The 24,528-nt window shown below is 40.7% G+C and overlaps 1 protein-coding gene across 2 annotated transcripts in view; it reads left to right on the top strand.

Moving 5' to 3' along the window:
• Nucleotides 1-24,528, top strand: part of fignl2 (fidgetin like 2) — a 63,144-nt gene that overhangs the window by 16,716 nt on the left and 21,900 nt on the right. The window contains exon 1 of one of the 2 annotated variants that reach the window (XM_084721250.1): nucleotides 22,764-22,923. The exons of the other annotated variant lie outside the window; for it this stretch is intronic. The gene's annotated coding sequence lies outside the window, so the exon portion shown is untranslated. Of the gene's footprint in view, nucleotides 1-22,763; nucleotides 22,924-24,528 lie in introns of those variants that run through there. 2 annotated transcript variants of the gene reach the window in all.

Raw genomic sequence — 24,528 nt, forward strand, 5'->3', positions numbered from 1 at the left:
GTGCTGCTGCTGCCACTGGCCTGGTGTGCAATCATAGCTATGGCTGTCATAAAATGTCCTATAGCTGAAAATGACTATAAGCCATGCAATTACAGGCAGAGGTAGAGAGAGAGGAAGGGGGGTTTGGCTGTAAAAGTAGCATCATGGACTTGTCCCTCAAACGGCACCTGAAGGTCAGTGGCCAGCTATTGTGATGCAGCTGTACTCTAACCCTTTCTCGGAAACACAGCTTTTCCTTTATATTTGATTAATCCCCTTTTTTACATGCTATACAATGTCAAACGATTAAATAATGCTCAAATGCACCACTTAATACAACCGAATTCCCAACTGCTCTCCATCTACATAAAGCTACTACAAGTTTTTTACTGATTATGAAGCAGTCTCAATTTAATACCGATGCCTCTATATGATCTGTAAAAGCAAACAAAACCATCAGAGAAAAAATTGGCTATTCTTTAATAGTTGGATTCTCAGTGAAGTTAGATGAAACAACCCTGTGTTTACATTTTCCCTAGCACAGTGAGTACCACGTTAACCAGTCAAAATTAAGTAGGAAGGGATTTTTATTGAGATAATGGAATGAAGTCAAGGGCTAGAGGTAGGCAACATTAGGTCTGCTGTGCCCCTGCTCTTAGCTGAGCAGGTGTTTTATTCTAGTACCAGTCACCTTGCAGTTGATGAACGTAGATTCGGGAAGAGGTTCTAGCATTCCTACTCTTTGGTCCTTCAAGGTGCTGATGACTCAACTGTATTAGTCTTACTGAATCACCGTTTGTCAAGCCCCTTTGAAGTGGAGGAGGTTTGGGCAGGTGCACCACAGATGCATCCTACTAGAGGTGTTCGAAGCATGATTGTCTGGCAGGAGGCCCAGAACACGCTGGAGGGACTACATCTCCCAGTTGTACTGCAGGACCCTGCAATGGAAAATGACAGCTGAGCTATTCTGTGCCCTGAGTTGCTTCATGGATAATTATCTAGAGCACTGGTTCTTAAAGCTTTCACTCAGCAAACCAGTAACCAGTGTGTAAATCAGTCCCTGATAAGATGGTAAGAAGGAAAACTAGCAGAACTGTGGTATTTGAGGTCAAGGATTGAGAGTCACCGGTGTAGAAAATAATTGGATGGGTAAGTGGGCAAGGTAAAAAGCAATACATTTGAAATGTTTTGCTTTATGAGATTTGAACAAGGGCAGTAGCACGAGAAATACATCAGTATATTACTTTATCTTTTGAACCTCTCAAATACGTTTTCCCATCTTACAGCTAGAGAGATTTTCATTTCTTTCTAAGCACAGCAAAAATACTTACTGTCAGATAGAAAGATCAGTTTATGCATGGCCGCTCTCTGTGTGCTGTGCTTTCAGCCTAGAAAATGAACAGACCTTCAAAGTGCAGAGGGCCACAAAGACGTTGTTCACACTTGTGATGATGTCAAAGCGAAAGGTAGGGAAATGGCACTGACAAAGAGCAGAGCTGCCCTGGCTCAATGGGAATTAGAGGTGAATAGGGAGGTGGAATCAAGTCCAGGCTCATGCACGTAGCTTTATTGTGTGAAACATTTTTCGCTCACTGCTGGACAATGCTCAGGGTTGTGCACTGTCCTTGTGTTCTTATCTCCAGCCTGTGAAAGGTACATCTCACCAACCCTGCTGAATAACACAGACATTTATGGAGAGGGAGGCAATATATTCCAAACAGAACATGCTATCCCACTTCATGTCATTGTGTCAAGCAAGCCAACACAACATCTTGAAGCTTAGCCTGAATGACTTGAATATGGGGGCAGCATCCTGTCTTTCAGAGCATGTTCTCCTCTTTGTGGGGGCCATTAAGCTATCAAAGATGTGGCCTGTGAAGAAATGAAACATTGTCCAGAGCTGGAGAATTCCTCTGGGCTGGGGGAGGATAGGGAGAGAGAGTGGTGCTGTGTGTATGGTGGGGATTAGAGGAGGTTTGGAGGTGGAGGAGAGGGGAGACGATGATGATGGACAGACACGTGGGAGCCCCCCCAGTATCAAAGCAGGAGGAATGTAGAGCGGCCTGGTAGGACCTGGAACGCTCTCCTAACCCTCTGATCTGATGTGATGTGTGAAGTGGAGGGGTGAGTCAGAGCTTAGCACTGCACACAGCACCCGAGATACAGACCAGGGCCACAGACATACAGCTGGTTAACAGACTTGAACCAGCATGGCAGAAGAAAGAAAGAAATATGCGCTACAACAAGCATAAAATACACATAGCTAAACATACCAAATAGAAACATCCAGAAGTTGACATAACATGTGCACAGGGTGGCTTACACCTTTGCACACATGCACAGTGAGTCATTAACCTCCTCTAGATAAGGTTTGTTCTGATGCGATACTAGTATTGGGAAATGCTTCCGATACAGCCTAAAAAGCGGGATCGGGTATCTGTGAGTATGAGAGTCTATGCACAGATTCAATACCAAGTAATTTACTCGTCCTGAAGCGGGACCCTACTACTTCCCAGCAGCATCCCTCACACCAAACTTTATATGGTCAGTGGAGCAAACAAAGGCCATCTTTCAGATCACATTGCTAAGTTTGCATTATTGTTGCCAGCTTGTGGTAAGCAGGAGAGTCTGTGTTAGCTAGTGTCCTGGCGGAGCTAAGGCTGATGCTCCAAACCTGACTCACAAAGTTACTGACTGACTGATCAGTGGTACCATGAGTAGAAATGAAATGGTATGAAAATTTCCTATCACAATTATAGTGACCAAATTCATCGCAATTATAATTTTTAGCACAGTATTATTAAAATGTGCTGAAAATTCTACATAGTACAGTGCATCATGTGACGTTGTAATTAAATGGTTTGTTCACTATATATATAAAACTGCCTTCAAGTACTGGCGCTCTTCCTGAGGGCTTGACGGATGCTGTTATTACAATCTTTATTTCCTGGTTTGGTTTGATTTTGTGGGGATCTGCGGTAAAACCTGGAATGGACTTTTGCAGTTTCTTTTGTGAGGTCCAGAGGTACTGTGCTGTGCTGTGAAAACTGTGGGGTGGTTTGTGGGGTGAAACAAAAAGCTGAACATAACATTGAGGGGTTTTTTTATGCACAGGTATTGAATTGGGTCTCAACCAATATGTAAAGTTCAGATATCACAATTAGTATCGGGAAGATAAAAATCGTATTGGAACATTTCTACTCTGGATGAAACTAAGAAAAAGAAAGACACAGCAGTCACTTTCATAGAGACCAGTCGTAAATGTTTTGCTATGCAAATGTGTTTTGTTGTATGAGCATTTGTTATGCTTTGATGAATGCCCTCATTCTCATGTTTTTGCAAAAAAGGCACAATACGCCTCAGAACATCAATAAATCTTTTAACCTTATGATACCTCTTGCAAAATCCAAGTCCCATATCTATTTAGCCAGAAAAACCCCTGTTGGTCAATGATATTTTCTATTTAACCTGGTGTGATGATCTATGGGCACTACCTTTTGTGTCTCACTGGTGGTTGGTGGTTAATATGTATGGAGGAATCAGAGCTCTGCTGCTTAATTGACCAGGGCAGCTCTCCATGGCTGCATGGGGTCATGGGCTGGCTGGAGACTCACTGCCTCCACACCATTTTATTTCCCGCTAATAGACAAATCCCGACTCTTCTTCCAAGTGTTCAATCACAATGAGAGAGGTACACATGGAGTGTGTCTCTCTGACCTGACTCATATCCCTGTGAGCACATGGACAGAGACAGACAGAGAAGGGGAGTGCAGTGTTGTCTGTGGTTAGCCATTACAGAGATGCCTAGAGCTTTTACAGTATCAGTCCAATTATGGCTATACATCCACATCTGCTTAAGTCCATTTGCTTTTACTTAATGCCCCAACTATTCCCTGATGCTTTGTTCTTTACTCTAAATACAAATCTCTCTATCCATCTCTTTTTCTCTCCCCACTTTCGTCTCCAGGCTGAGTGGCTCCTTGCCCTCTCCCTCCACCTCCCCACTGAACATGTAAGCTGCTTCTCACCACTGGCTGTAGGGTCATTAGCCCACCGGAAATTTTGGCTTTGTTTCTTTTGCTTTTTTTTTTCTTTACCTTCGCCTGGAACAAAGGGAGAAACATTCAATAGTTATTGATTTGGAGACATACAACTTTTACTGGAGATCCCATTTAATCACAAAAGCTGATTTATTGTAGGCCCTCTGACAATCCCATTAAACTGCTGTCTAGCTAATCAAGTCCATTCTTTCTCCTCGAGGACTAATCTTTTATAGGGCCAGCAGAACAAATCCCGGCAGTAACAGGATTGGCGGGGAAATAGAGGGTTCAGGGCTGCCTCACCTTACCGTAAATGAAAGAAGAAAAAAAATCACAAAATGATGAAAAAAATTGAACCTAAATAAATTAATGACAAGAATATACTAAAGTAGTGACAAAATTCAAAAGTATGACACCAGCTCCTCGGATATTTGTTTAGAATGTGGCACTCAGTGTGACTCCCTCACACGTGTTTTGGTATTGTGAGAAAATTAGAAAGACTTTGTAAAACATTGAAATATGGATTTGGAGAACTTGTTGTTAAGTTGCATTTTAAATAAATTACCCATCTCAAATTGCGAATGCATTTTTCATCATTAGTTTTTAACAAAACTCACACTGCAACACTGGAAAAATAAAGCATATCATTAATGAAATATTAATTTGATAGTACAATTTCACAGGACAGCGACAAAGACAAACAATATCACAGTATGTCATGGTCAGTTTATGAAGCTCTGTAGACTGAGTGGAGCCACTTAATCACCCAGCATTCATACATTTTAAGGAACCCTGTTTTTTGTCTATAATTTGCCCCATTTTGTCGTGTGTGACAAATTTGTATATGTTTGTGTGTGTGGGAATGAAATATTGGCCGTGTTGACAACCCTATGTGACTGTATGGTGCTTGTGAATGAGCAACTAGAATAAGGTCAAATCATGATTATTATTTTTTTTAAGAAATGTTGATCATGGGAATTTAGGCCCCACTCTAAAAAAAAAAAAAAGAAAAAAGAAAAAGTATTGAAACAAATTCACACAGAGTTTGTTGCAAATTTGGATTTACTTGTAAAACTAGCATTTGGATGATGAACTAGACAGTATTACAACTTTGTGCACACATGGTTGATCTTGTGAAAAATGCTCATTTCAATTCTCCTGACCCAAAGTGACGTCTTCAAGTTGCTTCTTTTGTCGAACCAACAGTCCAAAACGTAAAGACTCCTTATTTACTATCATAAATGTTGAATAAAAGCAGCAAATTCTCACATTTAAGAAGTTGGAACCGCAAATGTTTGACATTTCTTCTTGGAAAAATGACTGAAACAATTAATTGATTATCAAAATGGCAGGTAACTAATTATCTTTCGATTGACCAATTAATGGACTACTTCTTGGAGCTCTACTGTTGTTCATTTAATTTTTTTTCGCAATCAAACTGAGTTCAATGTGTTTTTGTCCTTTTTTAAAGCTGAATCAACTGTATTTTGAAAAAAGTGTAAGCCTATTTATTTGCAGGTGTTATATTACACATGCTTTTTTATGTATCTTTGTCTCAAGTGCAGCTTCTCTTCAGATTTGAATGAGGTGATCCCAGACACAGCAAGCCCTAAAGCCTCTCATAATTAAATTGTTCTAGTAAACCTTTATGTTTTTACCCCTGCACGTTGTGTGTGGACATCCCTACTTTATGAGTCACTCTCTCATTGGGCTGTAGCCCATCCACTAAATGAAGTACAAACCCAAAAGAAATGATGATGGAAACCTGGAGACACATGACTGCATTTTATGACGTGCTGATAAAATTTCACTGGCTCTTGTCTCATTGGATAATTCCAGGAAAGATACAACTGAAAATGTTATTGCTTTGTTTTTCTTTCATTTCATTTTAAGACAACCAATTCTCCTTTGTTGTTTTTACTTCAATCTTTAAATTTTGCATTAATTCAGCATGACTCTAAGAAAAGTACTTTTCTCTTGGTGCGGCAGATTATAGTGTTGTCATTTTCTCTGTGAAGGAAAATGTCAGTTGTAACATTTCCATTAGAGCAAAATGATGTTATTTCAAATTGTATGTGATAGAGGGCTGTAATTGCTTGCTGTTGCAGTACCTTTCGGAATTCAATACTATCAATAGAGTGCACTTTTGTGTCATTTACTATTACTCCACTGAGCATGTTCTTTTGATTGTCATCTGCAATGAAACGCTAACTGGGCTGCAGGGTATCCACATGCTTTGTGTTTTCACTTATGCAGCTGTCCCTTCAATATGATATATTCCTCTGTAGCTACATCCTTGTGTGAAGAACAACACAACAGAGACATTTACTCCAGTCTGCTTCTCTCAGCCACTCATCGATTCCAAGGTTAGAAGGACAATGTGGCTCTTTTGCACAAATAATGCCATTGCCACGCTCCTATTTAAGCCTGTGGATAAAGTTTCAGTTACTAGGGTCAGGTGTTTTCATATATTGGAGCTAACTGTCACAGAAGACCCTTGGCCCTAATAATAAGATATCAAGTGTAGATCTAGGCTTGACACACCCAAGACACACACAGGACAGAGTGCTGCCTGTGCAGGCCACTCCAAAAGTCCAGCTCAGCACCTCTGGACCTCAGTGGAGCAACCATTGATTTGATCTCCTCACTTATTCCTGCATTGACATAGATACACTGTGTCAGAGCTCCTTGACAGAATGAATCTCAGTCAGTCTGAACAGGCGTATTGTCAGCAGACATTTTAAGTTTTTTCCTTTGGTGTTTATGGAGATTTTCAGCTCCTGATTCAATAGGAGCATGGCTCAGCTTTAGATGGCAATTGCATTTCTCCCCTCTCATTTGCATACTAAGGGTGGGTTCCCACTGGAAAGATCAAGGCAATCTATGTGTGGCCAATGCTGGGCCGCTGCCAGGAAGACTCTGTCGATTCCATTAAAGGTGGGGCCAGATGTTTGTCATTACCTTTATTGATAACCACAGGGTCAATACTGTGATTTATTCTGCTGGGATAGGACTAAGCTTTAGTCACAAGTTTCACCAGGGCCTGATCAATAGTACACAATGGACAAGTACAACATGACCACACGTGAACTGAGAGCATCAGCAAAGCTGTAAATCTATCATGAAGTTTTGTGGTCAGGTGCACATGCTAACTGCAGAGGAACTATAAAGACTGTTGGGTGTGTGTCATTTCTACTTCAAAGTCCACAGCCCTTGACTTGTAGCACATAAACATTACATTGTGAAATGATTATACACAGTGGGCAAGGAGGACTGTTTACATGTGTCCCCCCGTCTGTCCTGACATATGGGTCCTCCCCGTGTTTCATGTCATCACTGGATACTCTTTCAGTGCTGGCGTTCTTCCAAAAAAAGACCTTTAAAATAAATCGAAAGTAAACACTCTTGGATTACATCCAGCTCTCTCACCCCGACATCACTTTCTGTCAGGAGACAGATCTGTTGCACAACTTGTGACTGCTGATTGCAGAGGAGTTCTCTTAAAGGCTCAGATGTCAGTTCCAGTCTGCTAGTTAGAAACTGATAGAGCACAGAAGCAACTTGCAACTGTATTCATTTAGTAGTGTTCAGTCAGTCTGATCAAAATCATTCTGATTAGAAATTCTGGCTTAACTGTTTCCATGGATGCAAATTAAAGTTATCTGATGAAATGTGTTTATATAACTTTGACATTTACAAACTGGTTCCACCTGCTGTGAAGGGTCTAATCTGCCAGAATATTTTATATATATGTATAGAAGTGGTTCCAATTTGCCAACTACCAGTAAACAGAGAAGTGTTTCCGCCCAGTAAGATGGACCGACATTGTAGCCTGGAAATCCATATTGGCATTCCCCCAGTTTTTTTTTCTAATTAAGCTGAAATCTCAACAGCGCATACTTTGGTACGATTTTTAAACAGGGGGTGCAAGAGGACCTGTAGAGTACATCAAGAATGCTAAACTTGGCACCCCTTCCTCCACCAAAGACCAGGAACCAGAGGATGAAGGCGAGAAGCAGAGACTGGTGGGAGAGACACATCACCTACCCCCACATGGGGCAGACATGCTTAGAAAAAATAAATTTATTCCAACCAGAGAGAAACAATTGGAGTAAGTTTTTTCATGGTTATTATTTTACTTTTGAATGGATTATTAGTGTTTTACATCACCCCTCTCAATCTGATTGAAATCTCCTTCTGATCAGGACTGATCACGCCAGTCTGTTCTAATTGAGGTGTTTACATGAGGTATTTTTATTCTTATTATTAAGCTCCACATAAACGGCAATGTGTTGAAAATGTCAGATAAATGGAAGTTTTCTGATAAATGTAAATCTAGTTTAAACATGAAAGTGGACTTCTGTAGCCTGTAAAGTGCAGTGGTGCAGTCAGTGGAGCTGTTTTGTTCACAGCAGTGTGTCCAGAGTTGGACATTCCTCTGGTGGCTGTGGTCTATAGGAGGAGGCCACTGACAGCACCTTCTGAATAGAAGCTGAGTTGCCGGACTGGACCAAAATGTAATTACCTCTCCCTCACAATGTCACACTGCAGGCCTGAGCCTGACAGCAGCCTCAAAATGGAACGCGCTGGGATTGAATTAACCTCCAGCTGGGAACGGTGTTGTTGTGTGTGCTGGTGTGTGGTGTGAACCACACCTATGCCTTTTCCATGCCTGCAATTCACAGAATTTTCTTGAACCCACACTGTCACACTATTATGCAGCACAGAATCGGTTTTCTAAAATTGCTTGGGCAAGCAGTGCTGTTTTGTGGCATTTTGTGACTTTTGGCCCAACCAGCCAACCACAGGAATTGGTTCAGACCACTGACTAGTGTAATTCACTCTCACACTGACATACTTGGCTTTCTGGTTGTGAAAACTGGTAGCAGTAACACTGAGGGTATTATTCTCCCCCTCTGAGCTTCATAGGCTCATTGCAATGATAAGCCAATAGCCTCAATAGCTCCAGAGCTATTGGAGTTAGTCTATCCCTATGAGTGACAGTAATTTGCTGCTCTGAGCATAAACCTTTGTCATAGTCTTTAACATCAAACAGATTATGTGCAGTCACTTATTGAGATTGATTCATAATTTCATGATGTGATTTATTTGCTGAGGAGTGTACAGTATGCACTGGCTGAATGGGCTAATGTAATGTAATGGGGACATAAATGAGCCATTAATCTGGCAGACCCAAGGGTAAAGGGACGACACAACAGGGATCCTGAGAGCATGATGTAACCAAGATGTGGGGAGCTGCAGATGATCGCAAATGATTTGGGATTTCATTATTCTTTTAAAAGAAAAATTGATGTTTGAATTATTTTAAAGCTACTAAAAGGAACTTTCATATTTTGTTGATTTTAGAGGCCCAGGGAAAATGTAAACACAGGCTTATTTCATCTGGTTTCACAGAGAATCCAACCTGGTGGAAGGAATTAAGAATAATAAAGAATATATAGAAATGGTTGATCTCCTCGCATCAGTATTAAATTGAGACTGCTTCATAACTAGTTAAAAATTCCTTGTAGTAGCTTTCAAATTTTAATGTTCTTTATGAGACTAGATATTCCATCTAAGCATTACATCTATGAATCTAATAACACATATGCATCCCTACTGGACAGAGATTTTGCTCTCAAAATGTTCCATCAAATGCAGTTTATTCATAACACAAGGCCAAAGGCAAACTGAGGTACCAGGTGCTCCAAGATCGGAAATTGAAAATGGAGATAACACTGTGGAGGTGGTGATACACAATTATCTATGGGAGGCGTTAGGTATTATAAATGACCCTGTGAGACCAGAGAGGGAGGTGGGAGCCAGCGAGCTGTCGGGGGCTTCCTGGCCGTATAATTGAAAATCATTCAGACAGCTGTACAGTTTAACCTTGGAGGACCATGGTCTTAGTCACTAATTGATAGGTTGGCATGCACCGGCAATTGAAAAGTGAGCCGCATGTGGGTAGACTTCGAACTCTTGTGTGTGTGTGTCTTTATGGATGTTCTGTGTTTCATGAAAGCTGTATGAAATACCAGAATAGAGGCTTCATAAAAGTGCTTCAACATCTCTCTGCTGTCCCTTGACTTTTTCCTTGAATCTTTTCTAGCATCCGACCACACAACACACTGCTGATGAATCACTGCATTTTGATGTTTGTTACGTCGACACGTGGGCTGATTTCTGAACATCTCTATGTTTGTCTTGAACAACAATGTTTTTAGCTCTGCAAACCACCCACCATCGTGATACTGTCTGATATAACACAATAATCCCAGTTTTGAAGTAGTTTGTGTTTGGGAGTGATACAAGCCAGAGAGTCTAGTGAATGATCTCCAGGAAGTAATAGATCTCTCTGTCCAGTCGGAGCAGACTCCTGTCTCCTTCCTACATGCAGAGGGCCAGAGCAGTGTGGTTGTCTCTTCCCTCATGGAACCAGATGCATTATTGATGGATGGCTGATTGGGAACTCAATTACACAGAGATTACTGGGCTGGCAGACACTGGGACACCGCTACCCTGTCAGAACGATTGAATTAGAGCACAGGAGAGAAGGGAAAGTGTCCTTCAGAGACGCCTCTCTACTCACTGCAGACCTCCTGGGGATGCCAAACGGCCACAGCCTAGTTCATTCTCTGACAGATGACCTTCCCAACAACTGTAGCTGTAGCTGGGCAGCCAGCTGGCTGGATGCTGCTGCTGTACAGAGCAGCAGAGAGAAGCTTATTACAGGCGAATCAGTGTCCGGACAGAGTGGTGTGGTTGTACATTTCAAGGCTGTGGTTTGTGGTGGATTTAGTGTTCGTGCATGTGCGTGCACGCATACATATTTGTGTATTCCTCAATATAATTTGATCTATCAAATGACAGCTGCTCTTCCGTCAGTACAGAAGTAGATGCAATGATGAGAAAGGCTCAGCATGCGAATGTATGTGCATAAATATTGGCATTTCACCAAATCTCATTCATATAACATGGCCCACCTGAATGAGAATCGTGCCTTGCAGGGTCGTATGCTATTACAAGTTTAATGTGAAATCTGGATCGAAGAAGATGAGAGAAGGGGGCCTCGGCATCTGAAATGGAAGCATTCATCTTCCTTTTCTGTTGGTCAGCAAATGTGCTCAAAGGAGAAGGAAAAAGCAAGGCGAGAAAAGCTGATCTTGAAGAAGAGGAATCATTTTATACCAGACCACACGGTGAAGCCTATTTCACCCTTTGGTCTGGTACAAGTGGCTATCCTCAGCTTCTGTTATTGCATTCATTAGAAGAGATATAGAAGACCGATCTTATGTGCCTGTGGCTTCACATTCCTGCTCCCAGAGCTCTTTCTTAGAAGAAAACTCTATTTATTTTTGACAGTCATTTCCAGATGAACTTTTCTTCCTGTATCATTTGTGAAGAAAGCACATGTGTGATCATGGACAAGATTTTCCATTCCTTAAGTGTCTTCTTCCATTGTTGCTATGTCAGTGTGTCAGTGGAGAGAATGACTCTTGAAAGAGACAATTGTTCGGGTTCGCGTTGTCAATGGAGACGGGGCCATAGCTAGGATTAGGTGGACAACAGGCAGCTTTCACCAGGCTCCTTGCTTTGTCCAGGTCTTCTCCAACAGGCTGGACACTTTAGAAAAGACACCCCGGTGAGCCATGCCCCGCTCTGTTGCCCCTGTTTCCCTGAACACTGGGCACAAGTTAGACCCTAGAGAAAAGGTTTAATAAGGAGTGGAGAATAGCCATTAGCTCCCTACCAACCTCTGTTGATGGAGGAGAAAATAGAGCGACCAATAGACCAACAAGAGCTATTGGAGTCTGTGACAATCACGTAAGGGGAAACTAATTCTTTTTCCTGAGGTTGAGCCTGACCGGTCCACCAATTCTGAGCTTATTGCAAAATTTAAGAATCCAGAGTTGAAAGAAAATTGGTAGTTACACATTTTACTCCATTTAAGGCTCTGTCCACACATACATTTATTCTGTATTTATTAAAACAGCTTTTTTATGGCTCTTCATCCACACACAGTCAGCGTTTTAGGTCACTGAAAATGGGGCTTTTAGAAAACTCCTGCCACAGAGAAGATATTTAAAACGTATGGTTTTCTTGACCACATTACAATACTGATAACTGAGTTTTTGGCTTGTGGCATCAGAGTGTGCACCGTTGCCTCCTTTGTTTGATGTTGGAGTACATGCTATTATATCTCATTTGTTTACACGAGGGGCTATTTTATGCCATGGAAGAATGGTGAGAAAACTTTTGAATGTGCAGATTGGCCTCATTAACCTCAGCGAAGGGTTTGTCTGCATATGGAAGGTGCAACTACAAAAGTGAGGGTGCATGTAGATGTAGATGCTGTATTACCTGAGTGACTCCAGAAAAACACTTATACATTTGGACTGCCCCAGGAAGTTGTTTCAATCACATTATGTACTGGTTGATAGAGGATGCTGACATTAATGGATTTGTTTTGATGCTTTAGTGTTTAAAAGTTTGGTAGTATGGCTTTGGTTAGTATTTAGCGGTGCAGCTAGATACAAAGGTATTGTAAACTGGTACAGTAATAAACATTAAAGCCAAATGCAGTTTAAATGCAGTTTAAAGAATAGCCCAACTAAAGGAGCACCTGTGTGTGACATCATTTGCTATGTGAACTCTGAGTATGTGTTATGTAGAGTGCCTGAGATTGTACATTGATGGAATGAATATTGTCTATATGTAGAAAGGCACAAACACACTGTGAAGAGAGTCACGTTTCCCTGCCTCATCATCACAATCTGCTTCTTGTTTTCAGTGGCACACACATACCCACTGTAGGTGAATGGTCAGGTGATATGCATTTTTGGCATGTTGTTTATGAAACAGTCCAAAAATGCTCTTCTGGATGTATGTGTGGATTAGGCCTTATTTAGCACAGTTCCTCACTTATCTAGAGTGTATGTGTATTTGAGCTTCTCGGTATTTGATAATATCTCTGCCAGGCTCTGTGTGGTCTGGGTTGAGCCCTTCTCCTTCTCCCTTCTCCTTTATTACCATTCTTTATTATACTCAAACATGCATACAAATGCGGCATGTGCATACACACACAAATAACCACTGTCTTACATATAAAACTCATATTTCCTGTATTTCCTCTCAGTGAAGTCATGGCGTTACGGGATGCTCTCGCTCACAATCTTCTATTTTGCATGTAGATGGCAAACATTGATTTCCCTCATGCCTGCCCTGCATATATGAATTGTCTTTTCAAAATTAAATCAATTTTCAATCAATTTGCTAGAAGTCTTCTCTGCCACAAACACGTCCATCGATAGCTGCTGGTTTGAGAGGATGGTGATTGAGCCATAATTAAGTGAGATTTTACTCACACATACCTGCACCACTCTAGTGGCCAGATAGTGGTAATTGGATCAATATTCTATAAATAATTTTATAGAAAACAAACCAGTAGTTTATCTTGTTTAGCAGTGAGCTGTTCTTACTTGTGATTATTGACACATAATTGCACCAAACTAGGATAATATTTATAGGCAATGTGACTAAATTGGCAATTTTGCAGCCAGGCACTTACACAATATGTAATTTCTTCTTTTTTAAACAAACAGCCACCATTTCGGATGAAATCTGTCTGACATGAGTTAGGCAGAAACCACATTTACCAGCAAGGTAATGTATCTAAGTTTTAGTCCCATTATGTTTAGTCACATTTGCTGACTTCCCTCCTTATTCTCTGATGTATCGAACATATCCTGTGTTTTCCTCGAAGTGATAAACACACCTTTACCTTGAATAAATTACGTATTTCTCTGGGTTTGACCATTGTTGGAAATATTTAAGATCATGTTTGTATACAACTCAACAAAATAGATCTAGCATTTTTAAACATTTTGATTAAAAAATGTTACATATTATTGCTTTAAAGCTGGTCTGCTTGCATTGTCAGTTTTCAGTATCAGCTTGTTATTATACAGCTGTTCTTTTGCAACACTTATGTGACTGTGAATGAACCTCAAGGATAAAGTTTCTTTCAACCAGCTGAATAGACTGAAAGCGCACAGTATGATCTGTGAGTCATTGTTCAGCCTTATGCCAAATGAAGGAATCCATTGGAAGAAATTTGAAATAATGAATACATTCATGCAATTTGCAGCTGACCTATTCACTGTGAATAAATGCATGCCATTATTTAAGGAAATCATCTTCATTAAGTAAGCATTTTTGCAAATTAATGTCAGTGACTTGTAGCATCAAGTTACAACTTGCCTCAGTAAGCAAGGATCTGTTTTGCATCAGTTATCATTTTTGATCAACCTGCCCTTATTTGTAGGACAAGAAGACAAGCGTGTCTCTGCAGTGGTAGATGTCATTAGATGCATCAGTGATCTTTTTATTTGATTAAAATCATGTATCTGTAGTTTCAAGGGGAAAATGGCAATTATGCATTACATGAGTGTGTTTAGTGGTAGGAGCTCGATAGAGGGAACTTAGATTAAATCACTTTTAGTGTCTTATTGACAGTAACTAGTGTTAGGTCCTGCAGCTAGTGGATTAGCTCACTGTCTTTAATTACAGCTTGAAGTTGGCAGGCTGAAAGGAGGCACACACACAACACACACACAGTGTGCATCAGCCATACTATAGCCATATTTTCAAATGTTTTGATGGAATTTCAGCGCTGCCAGCTCAGTCCTTTGACTTCACCACACCAAAGACTGTATAGGTTGTAGCTGCTTTTACACATTGCATTAAATCCAAGAACGCTTGTGACTGGCGGTCATTGGCTGCTGAACCATACAAATAGTGTGGTTGCAAAAAGGATCAAATGCAGGTATTGTTCAACTACAGAAGTTTCCACACTATTTTGTACTGGGTTATTTCAGTTCATACCTTAAAGGTATTGTGTACCGATATCCAGCCCTAGAGCCTACATTCTTCCTCGGCACAGAAAACGAACCTAAGACACTAAAACAACACAAAATTCCCACACAGATTGTAATTTGAAACAGCTAGAAGTCCATTTAAAAATCTAAATTCAACTCCTTGACCTCCATATGTCCAAAGACCTGTTTCCATGCCCTCAGACTGCATGCCTGCATGGCGTGGAAAGTTCAGGTTTCCCACTTCCCAGTGTCACATGTCCCTCTCCAGATTAGCAACATGCATGGACGTGACAAGAGACCCTATGACACTGCAGGCACATGCCAGCAGTGTATGTAACAGAGAGAGTTCATGTGTGCAAAGGATGTATTAAGAGGTGGATAGCTGTATGGATCCAATGTGTTTAAAGAGATCGTTTGGCGGTCTTTCTCTCCCTAGTTCCTCAGGTCATGATCAGCAGCATAAAGGCAACATGAAAAGAGTTTCTCTGTGAATGCTACAGAATCAAGAGACTCTAGTTTGTGTTTGAGGCTTTGCAGAAACATTTCTCTAGCTTGAAAGTAGGAATTCAATAGAATTTCGACAAATCTTCAAGCTTTTAGCAGCCAGCTAACACAGCCTTATGTTTTTCAAACGCTCACCCACGTCTGAAGTGTGAAGCTATTCATTGACCTGTGAAGTCTGTGAGTGTCTTATCACTTCAGAGCGGTAAATCTGATGTGTCTGTTAAGTTTTGTGAATGACCTCTGTGGTGTGTGTGTATGTGCTGCGTCAGTATCTGTGAGCGCTGTCAGTGTGTGGAGCCATGCCACAGGGTTTAACCCCTCTGCATTGATCCCCAGGTTGCTCAGGGCTGCTGCCTAATTCTCCAATTTTCAGCTGTTAGAGATAGAATTGGAATAATAAACAGCTGAACCTCCCACTAATAATCCTGCTGACCCCCCCGTCCGTCTCTTTCTTACACTCACACACACACACTTTGTCCCTTCCTCCACTGCTCAGCCAGTCCTCTTCAGGGCAACTGGGGCTGGGGTAGAGTTTCTTACTCTGCCCTAATCTCGGCCAAAGCCCCTGCACTCGCTCCTCTGCTCTAATGAAATGATATCAGCCAAACTTGGGAACCTGGAACTGATTATCACTACCAACCCACGCACACACGCACATTTGTGAATTGTTTGTGGATACGTAAAAGCACATAGGTAGAACAAAGTTAAAGTGTGCTGAGCTTTGAGATGCTGTCACAGGATGGGGAATGCAGGAAATTACATGTAATGTGTGTTTTGAAAAACAAAATGTACAAAATTTGTATGGAATTTTTTTTCTGCTTGCAGGCCTACATGTTTGAATTTGGATGTTTAGTTTCCCGTAAGTAGTGCTTTGGTCTGGCCAGTCCACACAGTCCTGGAAACAATTAGTCTCCTGAGGTCAGACCTGACCTTGAGGTCCACTCAGTTCATAGAGCTGTTCATAGCCTCCAGATTTCCAAGCCTGAAGCCTCACTGTGAGTCTACAATTTCTGTTACATTATGTGTATTCACTGGGAAAATAACTGCCATTCTACCTATAATCCATTAATATTCCTGCTCTATCTGGTAACATTCCTTGAGAGTTTCTGATGATTTTCTTTTTGCAAGTAAGACATAATAACAACACTATTTAGGTAATACTTTCAGTTTTCAATTAACATAGCTCAATCAGACTTAATGTTGAAAGTCAAAAGTCTGATCTTGTGATTAATACTTCACTTCACCTATGTTTTAAAACTTTGACAGGAAATAACACATTTATTGGTACAACAACCTTTTCTAATGTGATAAATATATAAGTTAAGCTAGAAACATCAGCAAAAACCACTGAATCACTGTGTTTATTAAAAATGAATGGTTCATCCGTCTTCTTCAGGTTAGCACAACCGTTGAGCGAAAGTAACTCAGTTCAGTGTGTGGTTGTTCAGTTGATGTTTCTACCTGAGATGTTCCTGTGATCGACCAGCACCTGATCCCTGACACTGGTTGTGCAGAGGGAGTTCTGTATATTAGTTAAACTGTTTGATTTATCAGTTTATAACACAGTGTCAATTTAATACTCTTACCTTTATATGACAAACATAAGCAAACAAGACAATCATTGAGAAGATTGGTTATTTCTTCATAGTTATTTTTAATGCCCGTCCCCAAGACCAGTTCCCCACAAAATCAGATAAAACTGTAACCGGCACTTTGACTGGAAGAGCCTGTATTTACATTTTCTCAGGCAGTATTTTACAATGAGTAGTGCGTTTGCCAGTTAAAAGAAAATAAATATAAAATATATAAATTTTTGTCTTTCATTTTTGATGCTGTATATTGTGGTTATGGCTGATATTGGGGCGAGATCAGCAAAGAGAAAAAGAAAAGAATTTAGCGAAGAACAACAAAAAAAGGACAAACATGAGTTCACTCTGGCCGGTCATTCAACAGATAGAGAGAATTGCAGGATTTGAAACTGATCCTGGATTGGCCCTCTTCTTCCAAGACAGGTATTTAAAATGTTTGTTTTAAATATGAAATACATAGAAATACTTGTGTGGCTGTGTAAACTGCAGTCCATAGAGGTATAGGCATTACATTACTATAATAAAGCTGGCTTTTAAAGTAACATTATATGTCGGCCTTGCTACTGAGCTGTATCTTGTTGTTGGCTTATTATTATGAAGACATAGCCTAAGATTACGAGGGAATGTTTTTTAACTTTAGCTTTCCCAACAAAGTTACTATTATCAAGTAATCAAACCTGTTAGTTGTAGGCTTACATGTTTCATCATTGTCATATTACATTTATTTTACATGACCACAAATTGGTTAATTTCCTCATCTATATCCATCCTGCAAACAGCTGTGTTTTAAAAAAAGAGGAATAGTGTTAAAATAAGTTGTTTTTTCTTCTTTTTCTAGCTTCCATAACTGTACACATTATCCAGATTAAGATCTTTTCAACAGAGGTTGATGGTGCCCGTGGGAATGAGTGAAGTCTTCATTCTGGGAAACTCTACAGCTTTTGTTCACAGGGGACGCCAATATCAACACAAAATGAACATCTCTTGTAGTTGCTTTAAAATGAAGAGAGGTTTTTAATTATACTTTAATAGGCTATGAACGCAAATAGTGTCACTGGTTACATCATTTACATACATTACAATACTTTGGGTCACGAATTTCTCATTTTTTGGGTAGTATGAGACAATGTGATTAGCTGAAAATGTATTGATCATAACATCCGCTTTATCCAACCAAACATTAGCACATGACAGCTGGGGTACATTGTAACTATTCCTACATATATGGCCGAGCACTTTGCACTAGCTGTCATGACTTTGCAGTTAAAAGTAACTTTGCTCAAGACAGTTTTATGATGTCAGCTGTGAAGCAGTTTCTGCTCTACTGTATTTTCCTAGTAGAGAGGGAGTCCGAGTTGTAGACTCCCTCTCAGATGAGAAACTGTGTCCATACAGCCATTAAGCATTATATTTTGCTTAGCTAATCACCCTGTGGGGCTGTGCTGCATGCAGATTTTCATTTAACCTAATTAAATAATAGCCTGATTCATCAGTTTGGCTCGATGAAACCAGCTGACCCGCTAACACAGTTCATCGTTGGGCGAACAACCTGCTGAATGGAGGTGTTGAGTTGACATGCCCCGGAGTATGAGGTCAAACACTAGTGTGTTGACCTGCACCCTCTGTCCATTCAGGAGTCATTTTCAGCCTGCTATGGCTGTTTTGTCTCCCCCTCATATCTCTCCATTAACCTCCAACCAGCAGACACCTTCCAGCCCTGACAGTAACCCATGTTCCCCAGTGTCCGCAGGACTGAACGTTTTGGGAGCTTGAGCTGTCACAAGTCTGCAGAAAATATCTTAATGCATGTCAGAGGAGGGGGCGGGATCTTTTTTGACACCTGTCAGAATCACTCATGTGGCAGGGGAACTAGTCTGTGCAGGCCTACCTGCTCTGACTCATTCAAACTCTTTTTCAGTCTTATTTTTCTCATTTTTTGGCTCGTCTCATGTCCTGGGGCCCTGAAGTCTTTGTGCTTCAGTAGTGCTGGGCTCAGCAGGCTGTCTGTGTCCACACACTGCTGCCTCAGCACTAATAAGGCAATAGAGTGATAGAGAGAGCGCCAGAGTTGTCTGCTTTCAACATCCCTACTCAACCATACCCTCACCTAACCCCCCACAGAGACACCATTAGCAAATCTATTGAGGATCCCATATTAGGGAAAACACTAAGGAGTCTAATTGTGGTTCTGAACTGGGACTCACTGGGTGTGTTAAGTTTTGTAACCACTCTAATGAGTTGCAGCGGTTCCTCCAATGGGTTTATTGCCCTACATTCCAATTTGAGCCATGTCACTGACCACAAGGGCATCTCCTAAAATAGCTCAACCCACATGTCTAACAAGAGAATTTCCAAAGGCCATGTGTTTAAAGAATAATTACAGTTTATTGCAACTTGGATTTTATTTTGGAGGTTTAGGTCATCAGTTCTATCTGTTATAACATTGTATTCACTAAAGTAATTGCTGGGACTCAGGAACACACTGACACTGATACAAGAACGTCTGACAGGATCAGAAACTCGATCGGTCAGGTGATCAGATATGTTGAAAACAAGCCAACATTGTACAGGAAACTGCACATCATTGTAGGTCAAAGTAAAACCAGGAAGTTGGTCAGTAGATTGAAGAAATAATGTTTATGCTGGACACTGGGTAATAATTTTGCAGTGTACTTCCATACAGTTTTGACTAACCTGAAGTTTTATTTAAAACATGTCATGTCTTGCCCCAACTGACTTATTTAAGAAATGTCACTATATTCCTTGATCTTATCAAATTAACTTAAAGTAGTAGAATGCAGAATGTTAATATTACTAATAGCAAATCAGTAGTGTGTCCACCGCCATAACCACAAAATATAACTTAAAAAATTAAATATTTTAAAGAAAAATCTCCTGCTTTATTTAAATTCAAGGAGAATCCGACCTGGTGGAAGCCATTAAGAATAACTATATAGGAACATACAGTCTTCTCACTAATGGTCTCATTTGCTTATGTGGGTAATATGGAGGCACCAGTATTAAACTGAACAAGTATTTTGTTAAATCAATTAATTGTTTTGAGACAAGAAAAAAATGTCTGTCAAATTCTCTCAATTCAGCTTCTTAAATGTGAATATTTTCTTATTTCTTGACTCCTCTGCGAACTGAAAATCTTTGGGTTGTGGACAAAATGAGACATTTGAGGACTTGGGAAACACTAATCACCAGCTTTTCCACAACTTTCTGACATTTTATGTGCCTAACAGCTAATTAATTGAGAGAATAAATGGCAGATTAATCGATAATGAAAATAGTAGTTAGTCGCAGCTCTAAGTCTTTAAAGATAAATGTAACAAAGTTATATCACCAGACACAGTCCTGAACTAACATGGCTACAGTGCAGGATGATTCATTTCATGACAGCAGGCCTCCAGGCTACTCTGAACGCAAACACTTCCCGTAATACTGTCACATGTTGAAGTGCATGGGATGCACTGGACTCCAAACATATGATCACAATGTCCCTCTCTATTTTCAGCTGGTCCGTTCACTCTGTGCTCACTTCAATATGAGTATTTGCATTGGACTGTATGTGTGTGTGTGTGTGTGTGGTATCCTGTAGCTTGTGCGGCAGTGCAACAGGGAAGCTTGAGTGGAGTAGCGGCTCCGTGTAACAGGAGGAGATGACTGGGACCTCAGTGTGGCGCTAAAAACAGCCTGACAGCTGTGTGTGAAGAGCGAGTAAATGAGACTGGAACAGCACCTGACCATGGGAGAGATGGAGCTCTGAAACATTTCAGAGTGACGTGAATATTGGATCATAAACACGTTGAATATATTTAACCCATTTGTTTTCTTTGATAAGTTTTATTGTGAATGCCAGAACCCTCATCACCTAAAAAGATAAAGTGTGCTATGCGATGGCTAGAATCATTCCTTTCTTACAAAATGAGGTTATGTTTTTTAGTAATAATAAGTGTAGGGGATTACAATGCAAAATTAATTACAGTTACTAATCCTTGTAATTATTTAAACACCTTTGGGAATTCTGTTTGTTTGCTGTTTTACCCAGAGTTTGATGGGAGGTTGATCTGATTTTGTGGGGAGATTACTGTCACAATTCACTCATAAAATGTTCTGTGGGAAGAACAAAACTTAATAGATGGCAGGCAACCTTTTAGATGCTTTTTGAGTAGGATAAAAAAAACAAAAAACACATTATAACCAAGATAGGTCTGTTACCTGTGTCAGTCAAGCCAACATAAGTCAAGTCATTACAAACCATTTAAAATGAAACCAAAAATTGCAGAATTATGTCTTATGCAGCTAGCGGGCCTACTAGTTTAAAGATTAAATGAAGGTTTATTAGCTTTAGTTAACCTTTTCCTGGTCCTCCAAAGCTCTCGAGGTGCTCCAGACTCCGAGTCCATAGGCCACCTAGACACCTCCGAATGTGGTCTAAGCAATCGGATCTCAATGCATCCACAATGTAACTGTGTGTTCATGTCTGTGCTTGGAGCTGTCCACTTGTGACTGGATCACCCAAGATGCATGGTTCTGCCAGGTGGACACAGGGCCGCTGTCTTATTTCTTAAATGTGTTACATAACCAAGATGTGATGTGTTGGTGTGGCATCTTTGAGGAATCTGATTTGAGTAGGACTCCCAAACAGACGCATACATGGACAACTGCAGACCCTACAGGCACTGATTAGTTCTGTTTATGCTAGTTTTTGGATTGTAGGACACATTCCACGCGTGTGCAGTAGATTGGTGTCTGTAGTGGACGCATGGAAAGGCATGGAGTTCATGCTGTCACAACAAATGGGGGGTACATGGATGTCCACATAACGCCTTCACTTACACCCTCTAATGATGTAATTTCATCACATGGACCCCAGCGGACCCTAGTAGGAGGCATAATACCATCTTAGTGAAAGTGCTATGTAACAAGTTTTTCTGCCATTAAGTAATTAGTTGAATAATGCTAACAGTAACAGTAACAGTAACACCGGCCCCTAATTTAAGGACAATACACTTTCTAAGCATGTAGGAAAACCTACGGTTGCTGCGAAAGTAACGCACAATGCAATGCAAAAGAGGCAACTTGTTTGTTTAGAGCCAGTGTTTGGTTTGTCCGTTCTGGGCTTCTGTATAAATGATGATGGTGCAACATGGTAGGCTCCCTGGAAGAGGACCCACGCCCTCAATAGATACAAATGGCGCCTCAGTCTAAAGTAACAACACATTTCAATTCTGATTTTCAAGTTATTTTACATTCATGAAAACATACTTATGTATATTATATTCAATTTCTGACATATTCTGCCAATTAATCCCTGCAAATCTTACACATTGGACCTCCACATAATGAGTGAACAATTCCATTTTTTAAATAACCTGGTTTTAGTCAGTCAGAGAAGAAACAAAAGGTTGTTTCTTAGTGTGGTTTCATCACAATCTGACCACTGTTCCTTCTGCTTTTGCTTAATCCTCTCAGGCCAAACCAAACTTGCCCCGGTCATTTCCCTCCAACCAAAAACTCCCATTCTCTCTCTGTCCACTGTCCTCTGTGTCCAAGCTTCAGTATGATTACCCTGTCTCTCCTTCAGAGCATGATTGGTCAGTCCCCCACCTTCCCTGCTGCCCTCCCCTCATTCTCTCTCCCTCTCTCCCTACTTAAATACTTTTAGCATAAAGAGAGAGGAGGGGAGGGAGAGGGGGATGGGAGATTCATGGGGGAGGGGAGCTGAGTGCTCACTCTGTTGTCACTGGCCAGAGAGAGAGAGAGAGAGAAAGAGAGAGAGAGAGAGAGGCAGAGGGAAGGAGGGAGGGAGTGAAGTTGTGTCCCATATGTGGAAAAAAAGCATAGCAGTGCACACACGAGTCTGGTCTGCTCCAGGGATTATCACAGCGCTTTCTGATCTGACGGAGGACATGCAGGCATGAATAGGTAAGGCTGCCTTGTCTTCTCTGCATCTCTGTGTTGATCTGCTGTCAGAGCCCGCCGCTCTCCACGCTGTTGTTTGACTTGGCTCCGCTGGCCGTGGCTGAAGTTGGGGCTGAGCGTGTTGGAGCAGCTCTCCTCTCTGGCCACTGACCATGAGACATTTCCCTGAGCAAACCAAACATGTCTCCTAACTCCTGGCTTCTCCTCTCAGCCCCTCTCTGAACTGTGCAGGGACAGAGCTGTGTTTGTTTGAGGGGGAAGCTGTGGTTAGTTAGTTATTCTGGGCTGAGTGGTAAAAGTTGACAGTCAGTTTGAGCAGAGGGGGTTGTAGTCTGAGGCAGTGTAAAGCCTGTTGGTGTCCAGGGACAGAGCCGTGTGGCCATTGCGTAATTCTTCATCTATATGAATGGCATATGAGTGAATGGGAATTGGTTCCTGACTTGTTGTTTGTTGCTATACATACTAAGAGAGGTAGAGTGACAACTGTAATAATGTGCACAAAAATAAATGTTATAATGTTTCAATACTGTTGTTAAGTTGTTTGATTTATTCAAGATTTTTTTATTTTGCTCATAATTGTTGTTTTTCAGTAGATACAGTAGCTTCACATTTTCTTATAAATGACTGCATATTCACGTAAACATTTACATTTTTTGTGTGGCTAAAACTGGATGACAATTTATCCCTTTTTACACAGTTTTCTGAAGCAGCTTAACACCAGTGGGGATAAGGAGTGTCATAATGCCAGAAATGTAATCTTTGATACTATACAACTATAAAGAAATATACTCCAAAGTTAAATTAACAACCTGCACACAGTGGTGGAACAGAAAAAGTCACTGAACACTATCTGGTTTTGTTATGCTGCAAGCCAAATTTCAGCCAGGAAACCTGAACTGAGGTCTTGGATGAGCTTAGATCTCCTCTTTTTTTCAGTACTTTCGATACTGTGAAATGTTACTATTGTTTTAAACAGTGTGGTGTTGAAAAAGTATTGATGCTTTTAACAACCTCGGTGCAGATAGGAATTGTGCTTTGGTGTCCGCAGACTTCAGAAATAACCCATGTCTATGGTTATAAAAAATTTGAGTCAGTTGTTTTAATCTCATGGGTTTGCTCAGAGAGTTGCCTCATATCAGACTAACCAGAACAACAGAAACAGGAGGATTAAACTGTCTTTAATCTGTGCATGATGACATTTACAACCCAAACCAGGACAGAGACAGACTACATTTCATTTTCCCTTACCATTTTAAAATAAACATAGTCAGCTGAATAAATTAGTATTTTGAAAAGTATGATTTCAATTTTTAAAGTATTAATTTAGATAACTTAAAAGTGAAACTTTGTCATTACGGCACACATTTTTTCCTCCTGCATTTTGCTTATGCAGCTCCAAAAGTGTTTGGTGTCCTAAGAATGCGGTCTTTATTGCCTCAGTGCATGAAGCAATGGTATGCATGAGTCTTTTTGTGAGGCAGATTTAGAAAGCCCTCTTTAGAGGCCGAACGCTGCTTCACAATCAGCTTAATGCTGGCCTATAATGAATACCCTTGTGTGCGTCAATTTGGCAGACTGCGTGTGTGTGTGTGTGTGTGTGTGTGTGTG

This window comes from Lutjanus erythropterus, chromosome 6 (assembly GCF_056507025.1).
Source record: "Lutjanus erythropterus isolate fLutEry1 chromosome 6, fLutEry1.hap2, whole genome shotgun sequence".
Lineage (NCBI taxonomy): Eukaryota > Metazoa > Chordata > Actinopteri > Lutjaniformes > Lutjanidae > Lutjanus > Lutjanus erythropterus.